This window comes from Geotrypetes seraphini, chromosome 5 (assembly GCF_902459505.1).
Source record: "Geotrypetes seraphini chromosome 5, aGeoSer1.1, whole genome shotgun sequence".
NCBI classification, from domain to species: domain Eukaryota; kingdom Metazoa; phylum Chordata; class Amphibia; order Gymnophiona; family Dermophiidae; genus Geotrypetes; species Geotrypetes seraphini.
The window spans coordinates 104,795,705-104,809,371 of record NC_047088.1 but is presented as its reverse complement, the minus strand read 5'-3'; the positions used below and the strand labels follow the sequence as shown (position 1 = coordinate 104,809,371).

General features: G+C 45.5%; 1 protein-coding gene across 1 annotated transcript in view; it reads left to right on the top strand.

The window, feature by feature from the left end:
• The first annotated feature begins 202 nt into the window (after window positions 1-202).
• Window positions 203-13,667, top strand: part of TGFB1I1 (transforming growth factor beta 1 induced transcript 1) — a 110,994-nt gene continuing 97,529 nt past the window's right edge. The window contains exon 1 of the mRNA XM_033946639.1: window positions 203-221. The gene's annotated coding sequence lies outside the window, so the exon portion shown is untranslated. The remainder of the gene's footprint in view (window positions 222-13,667) is intronic.

The following is a 13,667-nucleotide window of genomic DNA, read 5'->3' as shown; positions in this document are numbered from 1 at the left end:
TATAGATTAAACATCATAAAGCATCTCCGTAGCCATGATGTAAGTGTTGTTTTTGTAGGTTCTGGTAGATGCCTACATTTTTTTTAAATACTTTAATTCCTAATATTCTATTTGCTTTCTTAGATGCTGCTGCACAGTGAGCAGAAGGTTTCTGCATATCATCAACAATGACACCTAGATCCTTTTCCTGGTCAAAGACTCAACCTGGGATCTTGCATCAGGTCTTTATCTGCTGTTTTTACTATTTGGATTCCTTTTTTCTTATATGCATCACTTTGCACTTGCTCACATTAAGGGCTCCTTTTACTAAGGTGCGCTAGCGTTTTTAGCGCAAGCAGGATTTTAGCACGCGCTAAACCCATGCTACGCTTCTAGAACTAACGCCAGCTCAACACTGGCGTTAAAGTCTAGCGTGCAAGGCAATTCAGCGTACGCTATTCCGCGCGTTAAAGCCCTAATGCACCTTTGTAAAAGGAGCCCTAAATGTAATCTGCCATTTGATGCCCAGTCTTTTAGTCTCTTAAGGTCCTCTTACAATTTTTCACAATCCTCTTCCAGTTAAGCAGTCAGTTAATTCGTGTCTCATTTTCAGTGTTGTTTAACTGGTTATTGCCATTGAAAATGTCTGGTTAGTGTAAGAAAAAAAGTTGGCGATGTTGGGGGCATTCCGGAGGTGTGGCTAGTTAAGAAATGATATTTGAAACTTAATCAGCCAGGCTTAGCGGGCAAATAAGCCTGCATTTATGCATCATTATCTTTTTCCGCTAAGTCATAACTGGTTAAGTCTGAATATAAACTTAACTGGTCATGCGCTAGCTGGTATTGAAAAACCTGGATGCTCAATGCTGGTTGTCAGAAACATCCGGCACTGAATATCTGGCTTGAAGGTCAGAGGCGGGCAATTGGTGCTGGCTAATATTGGAGAATTGTGATGTAACAACTTTGAATAACTTTGTGTCATCAGCAGACTTAATCACCTTGCTCATTATTCCTGTTTCTAGATCATTTCTAAACATATCAAAAAAGTTGTAGTCTCCAGCACAGACCCCTGGGAAACCCCATTATTTACCTTTTTCCATTTTCTGAAGGATGTTTTTTCAGCTCTAAGAGCCTCCTTCATGTCCCTTTTTAACCATGCTGACTGTTGTATAGCCTTCCTTCCATCTCTTTTAATACATGAGTTTTCAGGATGGTATTTTTGGATAATATCAATGCCAGCCATAAATTTTTGACCTTTGTAGTTACTCCTCTCAGTTTTTTGTTGATCATTCTGCTCATTTTGTCATAGTCTCTTTTTTGAAAGTATTATATGTTAACATATTGGATTTTCTATGTGTAATTTCTTCAGTTATTAAATTAAATTTGATCATGCTATGATCACTGTTGTCAAATAGCCCCAGCACTGTCACGTCTTGCACCAGATCATGTGTCTCGTAGATTTGTAGAATTACTCCTCTCTATATAATTCCTGAACCAGCTGCTCCATCTAGCAGTTGTTGATTCATCTAGGAACTTTTACCTTCTAGCATGCCTTGATGTTACATTTATCCAGTCAATATTGAGGTAATTGAAATCAAATATTTAACTAGAGAGAGATATGTAAAAACCAGAAGACAATCAAATGTCACAGCTCAAAAATTAAATTTGACAGTCTAGCTCTCTCTCCCGATCCCTTCAGTGTGCCAAGCTGATCCCTTCTCCCCCCATTCAAAGACCTCCTTCCATCCTCCCACACCAAGCCCTTCCCACCTGTCCCCCAACATAACCTTCCATTCAGCCTTGCACCACTCATCACTTCTAGCATATACTTACATTAGGGCTATTGCTGTGCTGTTGGACTGCCAGTTGTGCAGCTGCACTTACTGCCTCCTCTGGAGGCAGCAGTAACTGCAGCTTCACGATCAGCAATTGTGACAGCTAGTGCACAGTACTCACCTGTGCACTAGCTATCACAAATGACCATTCCTCTGTCTGCACGTGTCATGCCCACCTCAGTCCCAGACTACAATTAAGTCATAGGCAAACTAGGCACATGCCTAGTGCGATGGACCATTCTGTCTGTTGTGTAAATCTCTATGGTACCTCTAGGAAATGTATAGAATGCAGCTTGTTACTGTGAGTTATAATAAAGCAACTAGTTCAGACTGTTTAACTGGACTGAGAGTGTCTGAATCTATTACATGGCATCAGAAAAAGAAGAAGGGAGCCAGGGCACGAGGCAAGCCTCGGCAGCGTTTTTGTTTCTTTTTTTTTCCTTTTGCAGGAGCGGAGAGGCAGAGGGGAAGGCAGGAAGAGCAGCCAGAGCAGGCTGCAAGACCGGGGTCGCGGCGAGAGTTAGCTCCGCCCCCCCCACCCGCATCACAGGTTGCATCGGGCCCGGGCTCCCCCTTTAAGAAGAAGGGAGCCAGGGCACGAGGCAAGCCTTGGCAGCGTTTTTGTTTCTTTTTTTTTCCTTTTGCAGGAGCGGAGAGGCAGAGGGGAAGGCAGGAAGAGCAGCCAGAGCAGGCTGCAAGACTGGGGTCGCAGCGAGAGTTAGCTCCGCCCCCCCACCCGCATCACAGGTTGCATCGGGCCCGGGCTCCCCCTTTAAGAAGAAGGGAGCCAACGGCGCCCAGCCGTTCGGCGCCCAGCGAAGGCGAGCGGCAAAGGCTCTCGCCTTAATGAGAGCGCCTTTGCGAAGAGCCTTGAGGAGAGCCAAACTACACTCAACTAGGATATCTTAGAGCAGCAACCTATCCCTTTAACCTATACCCTCCCCCTAATCTCACAAACCCTCGTACTTAACTCGCTACTCTCACACTAACTCACAGACAGCCACCCCTTCATACACCCTCAGCTCCTAACTTTTTAATCTCTCAGACAATCCAAACCTTCACAATCTCTCAGACACCCTAATCTCTCTGACATCAATATCTCTCGCAATCTCACACTAACTCTCAGTCGGCTATTTCTCATTTTCTCTCTCTCTCTTTTTTTTTTTTTTTCTCTAACAGGAAGACCTAAATCACAACTTGGAAATGGCAGGGAGGACTAGAAGCGCCAAGGCTACAATCAATTCCAGCATTCCAGCCACCATGGGAATCCAGGAGGAGATCACGGATGGCGTGCAGAGGGAGGAGGATCCAGGACGATGGACAGAGGTCTCCGTGCAGACCGAGTCCATCCCTCGGCATTACACCACAGTCTCCACGCAGACAGAGGAGGCCGCTCAGCTGGATGGGGCCCTCATGCAGGAACTGTGGAGCCTCAGGGAGGAGGTGGAACGCCTGAGGAGCATCCGCGAGGATGAAGCCTACATCGATGGAGTCGTTCAGGAGTTGTCTCAAGTCACAGAACATGCCCACGACAAATCCATTCTCGAGACGCCCAAATCATCAGCTTTGAAACCAACATTTGGGATACAGGCAATGGCCAGCGACAATGACACCTGGCAGCTGGTGACCTCTTCCACAGGCAAAGACAAACAAAGGAGATTTCCCCCCCCCCCTTTTTCAATCTCTTCATCCTCTTCTTTTTCTCCCCAACAGGCCAACCCTATGTCAACCACTCACCTCGTCCTGAGGAACAGATTCCAGATTCTCCAAGAAGAAGCTGCCGATGACAAACAAGAACAGACCCAACACGAAGAACAGGAGCAGACCCAACAAGCAGCTCCATCTGATGACCGACTCCCCCCCCCCCAACGAAAGAAGCGCAGAGTAATAGTCATTGGGGACTCCATGCTGAGGGGCACCGAGGGACCAATCTGTAGACTGGATACACTCTCGAGAGAGGTTTGCTGTCTACCTGGAGCCAAGATACGGGACGTCACCACCAACCTGGGTAAACTACTCACACCTCATGACCATTTTCCTATGCTTCTTATCCACATAGGTACGAACGACACTGCAAGGAACACCCAGGAGACCATCGCCAGAGACTTCGGAGCCTTGAGTGTGAGGCTGAAGCAGACGGGTGCGCAGGTGGTCTTCTCTTCAATCCTCCCAGTCAGAGGCAAGGGAAGAGCCAGAGATGAATGTATCCTAAGAACCAACGAATGGCTACAAGGATGGTGTCGGGATATGAACTTTGGATTCCTGAATCATGGAGAGGCGCTACAAGGACTTCTGGGACCAGACAGACTCCACTTGACCAGCAGAGGTAAGAACATCTTCGGACACCGACTAGCCCGCCTACTTCGTAGGGCTTTAAACTAGGTAAGTTGGGGGAGGGTACCTACTCATGTACTGGTGCGGAAAGGAACTATCCTGATGGGATGAGTCGACACTCTGCTTCCAAGGTAAGGGCACACATAGCAAACAGTTCTCTAGGAGCCACACAGACTCAGGTGGAAAAAGCCTTACAGCGACCTAGCAAACACAATGTGTGGAGGGCCATGTATATTAATGCTCACAGTTTAGGCAATAAAATTCTAGAGCTGGAAACTGAAATAAGGGATGCTAACCTAGACGTGGTGGCAATAACCGAAACATGGTTTACGGACTCACATGGGTGGGATATGACTATACCGGGGTACAATCTACTTCGTCGTGACAGAGAGGGCAGGTTAGGTGGTGGGGTAGCACTATACATTAAAGAAGACATCAAAACCACCAGGATCACAGATGTCAAATACACCGGGGAGTCCCTCTGGGTTAACCTGGCAAGAGGTGGCAATAAATGCCTGTATCTTGGTGTGTTATACAGACCCCCAAGACTAATGGAAGACATGGACACGGAATTAATTGAGGACATAGAGAATATCACTCTACGGGGCGACACTGTACTGCTTGGGGACTTCAACATGCCTGATGCAGACTGGAACACATTTTCAGCAACCACCAGTAGCAGCAAGAGGCTTTTGGCCTCCATAAATGGTGCACAACTAAAACAGATGGTAACGGAGCCCACTAGGGCCCAGGCGATCCTTGACCTGGTACTCACCAACGGGGAAAGCGTCTCAGAGGTCTTGGTAGGAGATACGCTAGCCTCCAGCGACCATAACATAGTATGGTTCAACCTTAGGAAAGGATTCCCTAAATCAATCACAAAAACAAAGGTACTTAACTTCCGGGGCACCGATTTCACACGCATGGGAGATTTCATCCATCAGATGCTGCAGGACGAAGCAGAGACCGGTAATGTGGAAGCTATATGGTCATACCTGAAATCATCCATACACGAAGTTACTAATCGCTACATAAAATCGGTAGACAAACGGCAAAGAAACAATAAACCTCCTTAAGGAGAAGAAAACAGCATTTCTTTCCTACAAACGTATGCAGAGAAGGGAAACTAAAGTAGAATATAAGACCAGGTCTGCAGCGGTCAAAACAGCAGTTAGGGAGGCCAAACTTCGAGTGGAAGAAACTTTGGCAAAAAAACATTAAAAAAGGGGACAAATCTTTCTTCAGGTATATTAGTGATAGGAAAAGGAACACAGACGGCATAGTACGCCTTAGAAGACTGGACGGAAACTATGCAGTGGCGGATTCTGAAAAAGCCGAAATACTAAATGAATATTTCTGCTCAGTCTTCACCTGTGAGGCACCGGGACACGGACCACAGTTGAAGGCAAAACAAATTGCGGAAGACCCGTTTCAGAATTTTGAGTTCACACCTGAAGACGTCTACAGCGAGCTGACAAGGCTCAAAGAGAACAAGGCCATGGGACCGGACAATTTACACCCAAGAGTGCTTAGAGAATTGAGAGATGTTCTGGCGGAACCGTTGGCCAAGCTCTTCAATCTCTCACTAAGCACGGGGAAAGTTCCGTTGGACTGGAAAACAGCCAACGTCATTCCTCTGCATAAAAAGGGTTGCAAGGCTGAGGCTGCGAACTATAGACCGGTGAGTCTCACTTCAATAACGTGTAAACTCATGGAAACACTAATTAAGCATAAATTAGATACGGTCTTGAATGAGGGGAATCTCCGGGACCCCAGTCAACATGGATTCACCAAGGGTAGGTCCTGCCAGTCCAATCTTATCAGCTTCTTTGACTGGGTAACAAGAAGGCTGGACTCGGGAGAGTCCTTAGACGTCGTATACCTTGACTTCAGCAAGGCTTTTGACAGCGTCCCACACCGCAGACTGCTGAACAAGATGGAATCGATGGGGTTAGGAGTAACACTAACTGCATGGGTTAAAGATTGGCTAAGTGGCAGACTTCAGAGGGTGATGGTTAACGGTACCCTCTCCAAAACGTCGGAAGTGACCATCGGAGTGCCGCAGGGCTCAGTCCTGGGTCCACTCCTCTTCAACATATTCATTAGGGATTTGACTCAAGGGCTTCAAGGTAAGGTAACCTTATTCGCTGATGATGCCAAACTATGCAATATCATAAACGGCTACAATCTGCAGAATACTATGGAACAGGACCTCCGTACTTTAGAAAGTTGGTCCTCTGTCTGGCAGCTGGGCTTCAACGCCAAGAAATGTAAGGTCATGCATCTCGGAAATGGAAATCCGTGCAGAACTTACACCTTGAATGGAGAAACTTTGACCAAGACTACAGCAGAACGAGACTTGGGAGTGATCATCAGTGCAGACATGAAGACTGCTACTCAAGTGGAGAAGGCTTCATCTAAGGCACGGCAAATGATGGGTTGTATCAAAAGAAGTTTCGTCAACAGGAAGCCTGAGGTCATGATGCCATTATACAGAGCCATGGTGAGACCTCATCTAGAATACTGTGTGCAATTTTGGAGGCCACATTACCGTAAAGATGTGCTCAGAATTGAGTCGGTTCAGCGAATGGCCACCAGGATGGTCTCGGGGCTAAAGGGTCTCTCGTACGAAGAGAGACTGAACAAATTGCAGCTCTATACTCTTGAGGAGCGTAGGGAGAGGGGAGACATGATTGAGACATTTAAGTACATCACGGGACGGGTCGAGGTGGAAGATGATATCTTTCTTCTCAAAGGACCCTCGAACACAAGAGGACATCCTCTCAAACTCAGGGGAGGGAAGTTTCGTGGAGACGTCAGAAAGTACTTCTTCACGGAACGAGTGATAGAGCATTGGAACAAGCTTCCAGTACAGGTGATCGAGGCCCGCAGTATCCCAAACTTCAAGAATAAATGGGATACCTATGTGGGATCACTGCGAGAGTCATACCAATGAATAGGGTCGCTAGGATATAGACTTAATAGAGCAGGTCAGTAGAGTTAAGGGGGCCAGTAGACTTAAAAGGGGGTCAATGGTATGGGCAGACTTGATGGGCTGTAGCCCTTATCTGCCGTCATCTTTCTATGTTTCTATGGAAAGTAACATGTTGGTTCCGCTTCTACTACCACTGTTTGGCAGGGATTGTTCTACAAATTTTAAGTATTTCAAAAGTCAGTGGTGAATTATGAAACTACGTCAGACTGGAGGAACAGTTGATGAAAAACACACTCTCCCATTCTCCTGGCATGCATTGGTGTAGACCAGTGGTCTCAAACTCGTGGCCCGGGGGCCACACGCGGCCCGCCAGTTACTATTTTGAGGCCCTCGGTATGTTTATCATAATCACAAAAGTAAAATAAAACAGTGTCTTGATCATATATCTCTTTAGCTATAAATTACAATATTATTAAGACTTAGCCAAAAGGAAAGACTTATAAACTAGAAAGAGTTTTACCTCATGCAAAATTGTCATTTCCTTAATAAGACATTAACTTTCTTTTCTGAGGCCCTCCAAGTACTTACAAATCCAAAAGGTGGCCCTGCAAAGGGTTTGAGTTTGAGACCACTGGTGTAGATATAAAGAAATAGAGGGTAAAAATATATCCTAACAACAATGATAGCCACACAGGTGAGGAATGAGTGAAAAGATATAAAAAGAGCTTCATTAACAAAATAAAGTGTACTCAATCCTCCAAACTATTATTTGCTCAAAACTCTTTTCCTAAGAAAAGATAAGAAGAGGGATATCAGAACAGCTTATCATATTGCAGGTCATTGGATTTCTTATAACTCAGTTATTTCAAATCCTAACCATAGTTTTATAGCTCTCAGTCATGTACATAGTAACATAGTAAATGATGACAGATAAAGAGACCTGCATGGTCCACCCAGTCTGCTCAGCAGTCACACTCATTTAATTGTATGTAAATGGATTACAATGAACTTATCAGTAATAAAATGAGCACTCCGATCAATGCCCAGATGATGCCCAAAATGAAGGACCAGATTTTAAAGCTTTGAAATGCTCCAAAATCTCCGACAGCCCCTTCCCCCAACCCCCGAACTTAAAAAAAACCCCAACAACCCAATTTCCTGCCCCGAACAGCTGAGTGGCTGGAGGCTGCTTCAGGGCTTTCCCTGCTGGCTCTGTGCATGTGTTGGTCGCTTTCTCCAATGACTGATCAGATGGATTATGGCAGATCTCCGCAAAACTCATTTGCATGTGAAATTGTTTCCACATCAAACCATTTTAAAATCAGATAATTTACTGGCACCACAGGTGACCCATAGGATTTTAATGGCGATTGTAGATCATCCAGCTCTTAGGGCTTAAATGTTCAGGAGGAGCCCCCTCAGATCTTCTAATTCAGTGCCCCCCCCCCCCCCCCCCCAGCAGATTTTTGCCCTGTTAAGTCAGCTGCTGACAGAAAAAAAATTGATTTGTTAATTCTTCAGCATTTTCCTCCTTTTGTTAGGAGAAATTGGTGATCAGCACTTTTTACCTGCTGCTGGTTTTCTTCTGCAATCCCAACCATGTGAGGCCCTGCTTGTAAAAACTTTATAATGTATTATATTACAGTGAGGGACATAATGTGCTTTTTGCCTAGAGCCCACCAAAGGGTTAATCTTGCTCTGCTTGCTCTACCACTGCCTCTCGATCCTTGTGTTTAGGGTGACAGCTGTGTTAGCACAAGCTATAATTCAGAATTTTTGTGGTGAACAGCAAAAAATCTTGAGTTATTGCCAGTACCAGTCTATTCGCACCGGAAACAAAACAAAAAAACACCCCACCACAGATTGATAATTACAGCACACAATAATGGACAATGTAGAACAGGGGTGTCGAACTCAATCAGAGAGGGGGCCAAAATCTAAAATCCAGCCTAAATCGCGGGCCGAATGGTTTACTGAACAGTCATAAACTGACAATGTTAACCAGAAATGTGAATTTAAAATGAGTGGAACAATCTTTTCCTTAACAGTGCTGTTAACCAACTCACATGCTATCAAGCAAAACAGTAATATTGGTATCAAGCAAAACAGTAATATTGGAATGTACCTAAAATGCTCATTGTTTTGTTTTCTGGCTAGATGTCTGACACTGTTTTCCCCGTATCAATGAGTCAATGTTCGGTTTTATTTCTTGGGCTGTAGCAACCCGCAAAACAGCATGGAGGTTGTCATCGGTAATGCGTGATCTGTGCTTGTTTTTGTTCAGATTCATTATTGAAAACATCTGTTCACAAAGATAGGTGCTCCCAAACATGGATAGAATACGGGCAGCATGAAGTCGGAGCTCTGGCATTGAGTCAGGGGGCAGTAGAGGGTAGAAGTCCTCAATTTCAACATCCTGAAACCTTGATTTCAGGCCACTGTCAGACTGAAGCTCGATTATCTCCATCTGAAGGTGATGGGGCACATTGTTGACATCAACTGTAAAAGGATTGGCAAAGATGTCAAAGCCTGAGTGCTGTGTTCTAAAGTCAGAGAAGCGCCGCTCAAATTCACTTAGTAAACGGCTAACTTTGGTAGCCAGCCGACTGCAAGGAAAAGTACCAGAAATAGTGGTTGAGATACTCAAACAAACGGGAAAGTGGGCAAGATTGTCCTGTTCCAGTTGGGACTTCCATAGTTGAAGTTTACGCTGGAATGCTGTGATCATGTCAGACATCTTCGTGATGACTTGTTTGCGTCTCTGCAGCTTCAGATTCAGTTGGGCGAGATGCTCGCATATGTCACACATCATAGCAAAATCACATAGCCAGGCGGGATCCGACAGTTCAGGCAAGGGCTTTCCTTTACTTTCCATGAAAAGAGCAATTTGTTCTCTGAGCTCAAAAAATCTTTTGAGGACTGCGCTCTTGCTCAGCCATCTTACTTCTGTGTGGTATGGCACGTCTCCATGCTCTGCACCCACCTCCTGTAAAAACTGCTGGAACTGGCGATGATTCAGGCCACGTGCCCTTATAAAGTTAATAGTTTTAATGACTGTGGTCATTATGTCATTCATGTCCAGAACTTTTCCACACATAGCCTCTTGGTGGATAATGCAATGATAAGTAATCAAGGGTGTGTGGCAGTGACTTTTTTGCATTCTTTCCTTCATTAGTCCAACCAAGCCTTTCTTTTCTCCGCACATTGAAGGTGCGCCATCGGTAGTTAGCCCCACCAACTTTTCCCAGGGTAATTTAAAATTATTTATAGATTTCTTCACAGCCTCAAATATATCTCTACCAGTCGTCGTCCCATGCATGGCAGCTACATCCAAAAGTTCCTCAGTGACAGAGAGGTCGGTCTTCGTAGCACGTATAAAGATGGACAGCTGCGCTGTATCAGTGTTGTCTGTGCTTTCATCGATAGCAAGTGAAAAAGCGAGATAACTGCATGCCTGTTCGGCCAGCTGTGATGATAGATTTCCTGAGAGTTCTTGAACTCTGTCTGCAATGGTGTTTCTTGACAAACTGACAGTTTGAAAACTCTATATCTGGTCTGGGCATACTTTCTCACACACTTTTAGCATGCATTGCTTCAAAAAGGCACCCTCTGAAAAACACCTTGAAGTACGGGCAATTTCTTCAGCCACTATAAAGCTTGCTTTCACTGCAGCATCATTTTTCATTGTAGCCTTTGTAAACATTTGCTGCTGTGATTGTAGTTTGCCTTTTAGTTCTTTAACAATTTTATGCTTTTCTTCCAAAGTATATTTGCCATACTTAACATTATGTTTGGTGTCAAAATGACGACGTATATTGTACTCTTTCATCACCGACACTGTCTCATAACACAATATGCACACTGGTTTGCCCTCACTAAGCACAAACATGTATTCATTTTCCCATTTGTCATTAAATTGTCTGCCTTCACCGTCAACTTTTCTTTTCCTGGACATTTTGGGATCAATATTGGCAGTAAAAGATGTAGTTTATTGGAAATCTGCGTTAGAATGAAAAAGTCAGTCAATAAATGCCTGGCTGGGTGCAGATAGCAGATTCTGTTGCGATTTTTATGCCTACACTTTATGCCAGGAACTGGCAGCTTCTGCTGTGTATTTTTTTTACATAGTTCCCCCCCCCCGACGTCCGATTCACCCCAAGCAGGACCGCTCGCACGCACCTGCACCCCCACCCCGAAGGACCGCCGACTCCCCGACTCCCAACACGATCAGGGCAAGAGGGAGCTCAAGCCCTCTTGCCCCAGCCAACCGCGGCACCCCCGACACGATCGGGGCAAGAGGGAGCTCAAGCCCTCTTGCCCCCCCCGACTCCCCAACTCCCCGACAATATCGGGCCAGGAGGGAGCCCAAGTCCTCCTGGCCCTGGCGACCCCCCCCCCGCTAGTTGTTCGGGCCAGGAGGGTGCCCAAACCCTCCTGACCACGGCGACCCCCTACCCCCACCCCGCACTACATTACGGGCAGGAGGGATCCCAGGCCCTCCTGCCCTCGACGCAAAACCCCCTCCCCCCATTGACCGCCCCCCCCCAAGAACCTCCGACCCTCCTGGCCGACCCCCACGACACCCCCACCCCCCTTCCCCGTACCTTTCTGTAGTTGGCCGGACAGACCGGAGCCAAACCCGCCTGTCCGGCAGGCAGCCAACGACGGAATGAGGCCGGATTGGCCCATCCGTCTCAAAGCTCCGCCTACTGGTGGGACCTAAGGCTCCCGGGTCTATTCTGATTGGCCCAGGCGCCTTAGGCCCCACCAGTAGGTGGAGCTTTGAGACGGATGGGCCAATCCGGCCTCATTCCGTCGTTGGCTGCCTCCCGGACAGGCGGGTTTGGATCCCGTCTGTCCGGCCAACTACAGAAAGGTACGGGGAAGGGGGGTGGGGGTGTCGTGGGGGTCGGCCAGGGGGGTCGCGGGTCGGCTGGGGGGGCGGTCGGAGGTTCTTGGGGGGGGCGGCCGATGGGGGGAGATAGATAGCAAGTACGGCCGGCGAGATCACAAGCCTCCTATGTCACCGCGAGTCATTGTGATGGAACGCAGCAGCGTGCAGTGATGACAGCGCGGTGCGGGCCACATTGCAAGGCCTGGTGGGCCGGATTTGGCCCGCGGGCCTTGTGTTTGACACATGTGATGTAGAAGATGGTTCAAAGCCAATGTAGGAAATCTTGTAAAAGAAATACAGATTTTGTAGCACTGAATTGGGTGTGGCATGGTGATGTCAGAAGGGCCATATTATGCACAAAAAGTCGTAATAAGGTAGAATAGCACATGTGGTTTACAAAAGTAAAATGAAACACTTCAGTTGCCTATAAATCCAGTAAACAGATATGTTTCTAAATGTCTCCTAAATTGTTACTAAGTACTGGAAGTCACAATTAGGGAATTCAGATCCTTATCCCAAAATGCTACTTGATAAGATAAAAGGCGTTGATGATATCTTTTAAGTTTGCACCCTTTAACAGATGGGAAGGTGAATAGAGCATGTGAACGTTTTGCATGTTTTGAATTAACAAATACAAATGAAGTATAAACGAATTCACAAGATAATTGAGTATGAGACCAGATGATACCTTAAAACAAATAGAACCAAACTTATACTTCACATGGGCCTCAACCGGTAACCAGTGCAGTTCGCGAAGAAAAAGGAGTGATATGGTCGGACTTTTTCAAATTGAAAATCAATTGAATAGCTGCATTCTGAATGATTTTTTTTTTTTTTTTTTTTGAGTACCAGCAAAATAAACAATAGACCAGCTGACTCAAAACCAAAGATTGTACCAGCAATCTGAATGATGAAACATCAAAGTATGCTCTGATAATACACAATTTCCACCAGAAACTGTACATTTTATCACTACTGTATCAGGAAAACACTGGGCTCATGACCCTTGACAGAACTGTGAAGAATAAAGAAGTTGTGATAACTCGGCATGATCCTGTCTCTATTGATAAAAAGTTCAATGCAAGAAAACTGGGCATTGTGGCAAAAAAAGGAAAGCATTACATATTGAACTGTTTGGTATCAAGTGACTCTGTACTGTGTGTGAAGAAAATTAAGTACCAATATATACAAACAGAGCTTAAGAAAATGTGGCTAAAAGGTAAATTATATTGGTTACTACTGGCCTGATTACAAATGATTTCAAGGATACTTTGGTATGTTGCCAGAAGGAGGCTCTCTTTGTCAAGTGCTGAAATAAGCACTAGCATATATATCTGAGACACAGATCGTGTCCAACATACCTGGCAGAGCAGTGAGGTTCATTCACCTCTCATGCAATGCACAAAAACCATCCATTTGAAGTCGTCATTCTGAGTAAAACAAAACGATTATGTACTTGTGAGGGCCCCAACAATACTGTCCAGGATTTGTAACTACACCAGTGACAAAAGGGATAGGGAAAGGAAAGTAAAAAGGCAAATGGAGGAAAGAGGTATGTTTTGGATGGGTGGGAGATTACAGAGAAAAAAGAGGAAAAACAAAAGAAATTGAAAGCTTAGACATATGAGAGGGGAAGAAAAAAATGATAATAAAAAGGAAACAGAAATAAGACCAGATATATATAACCAAG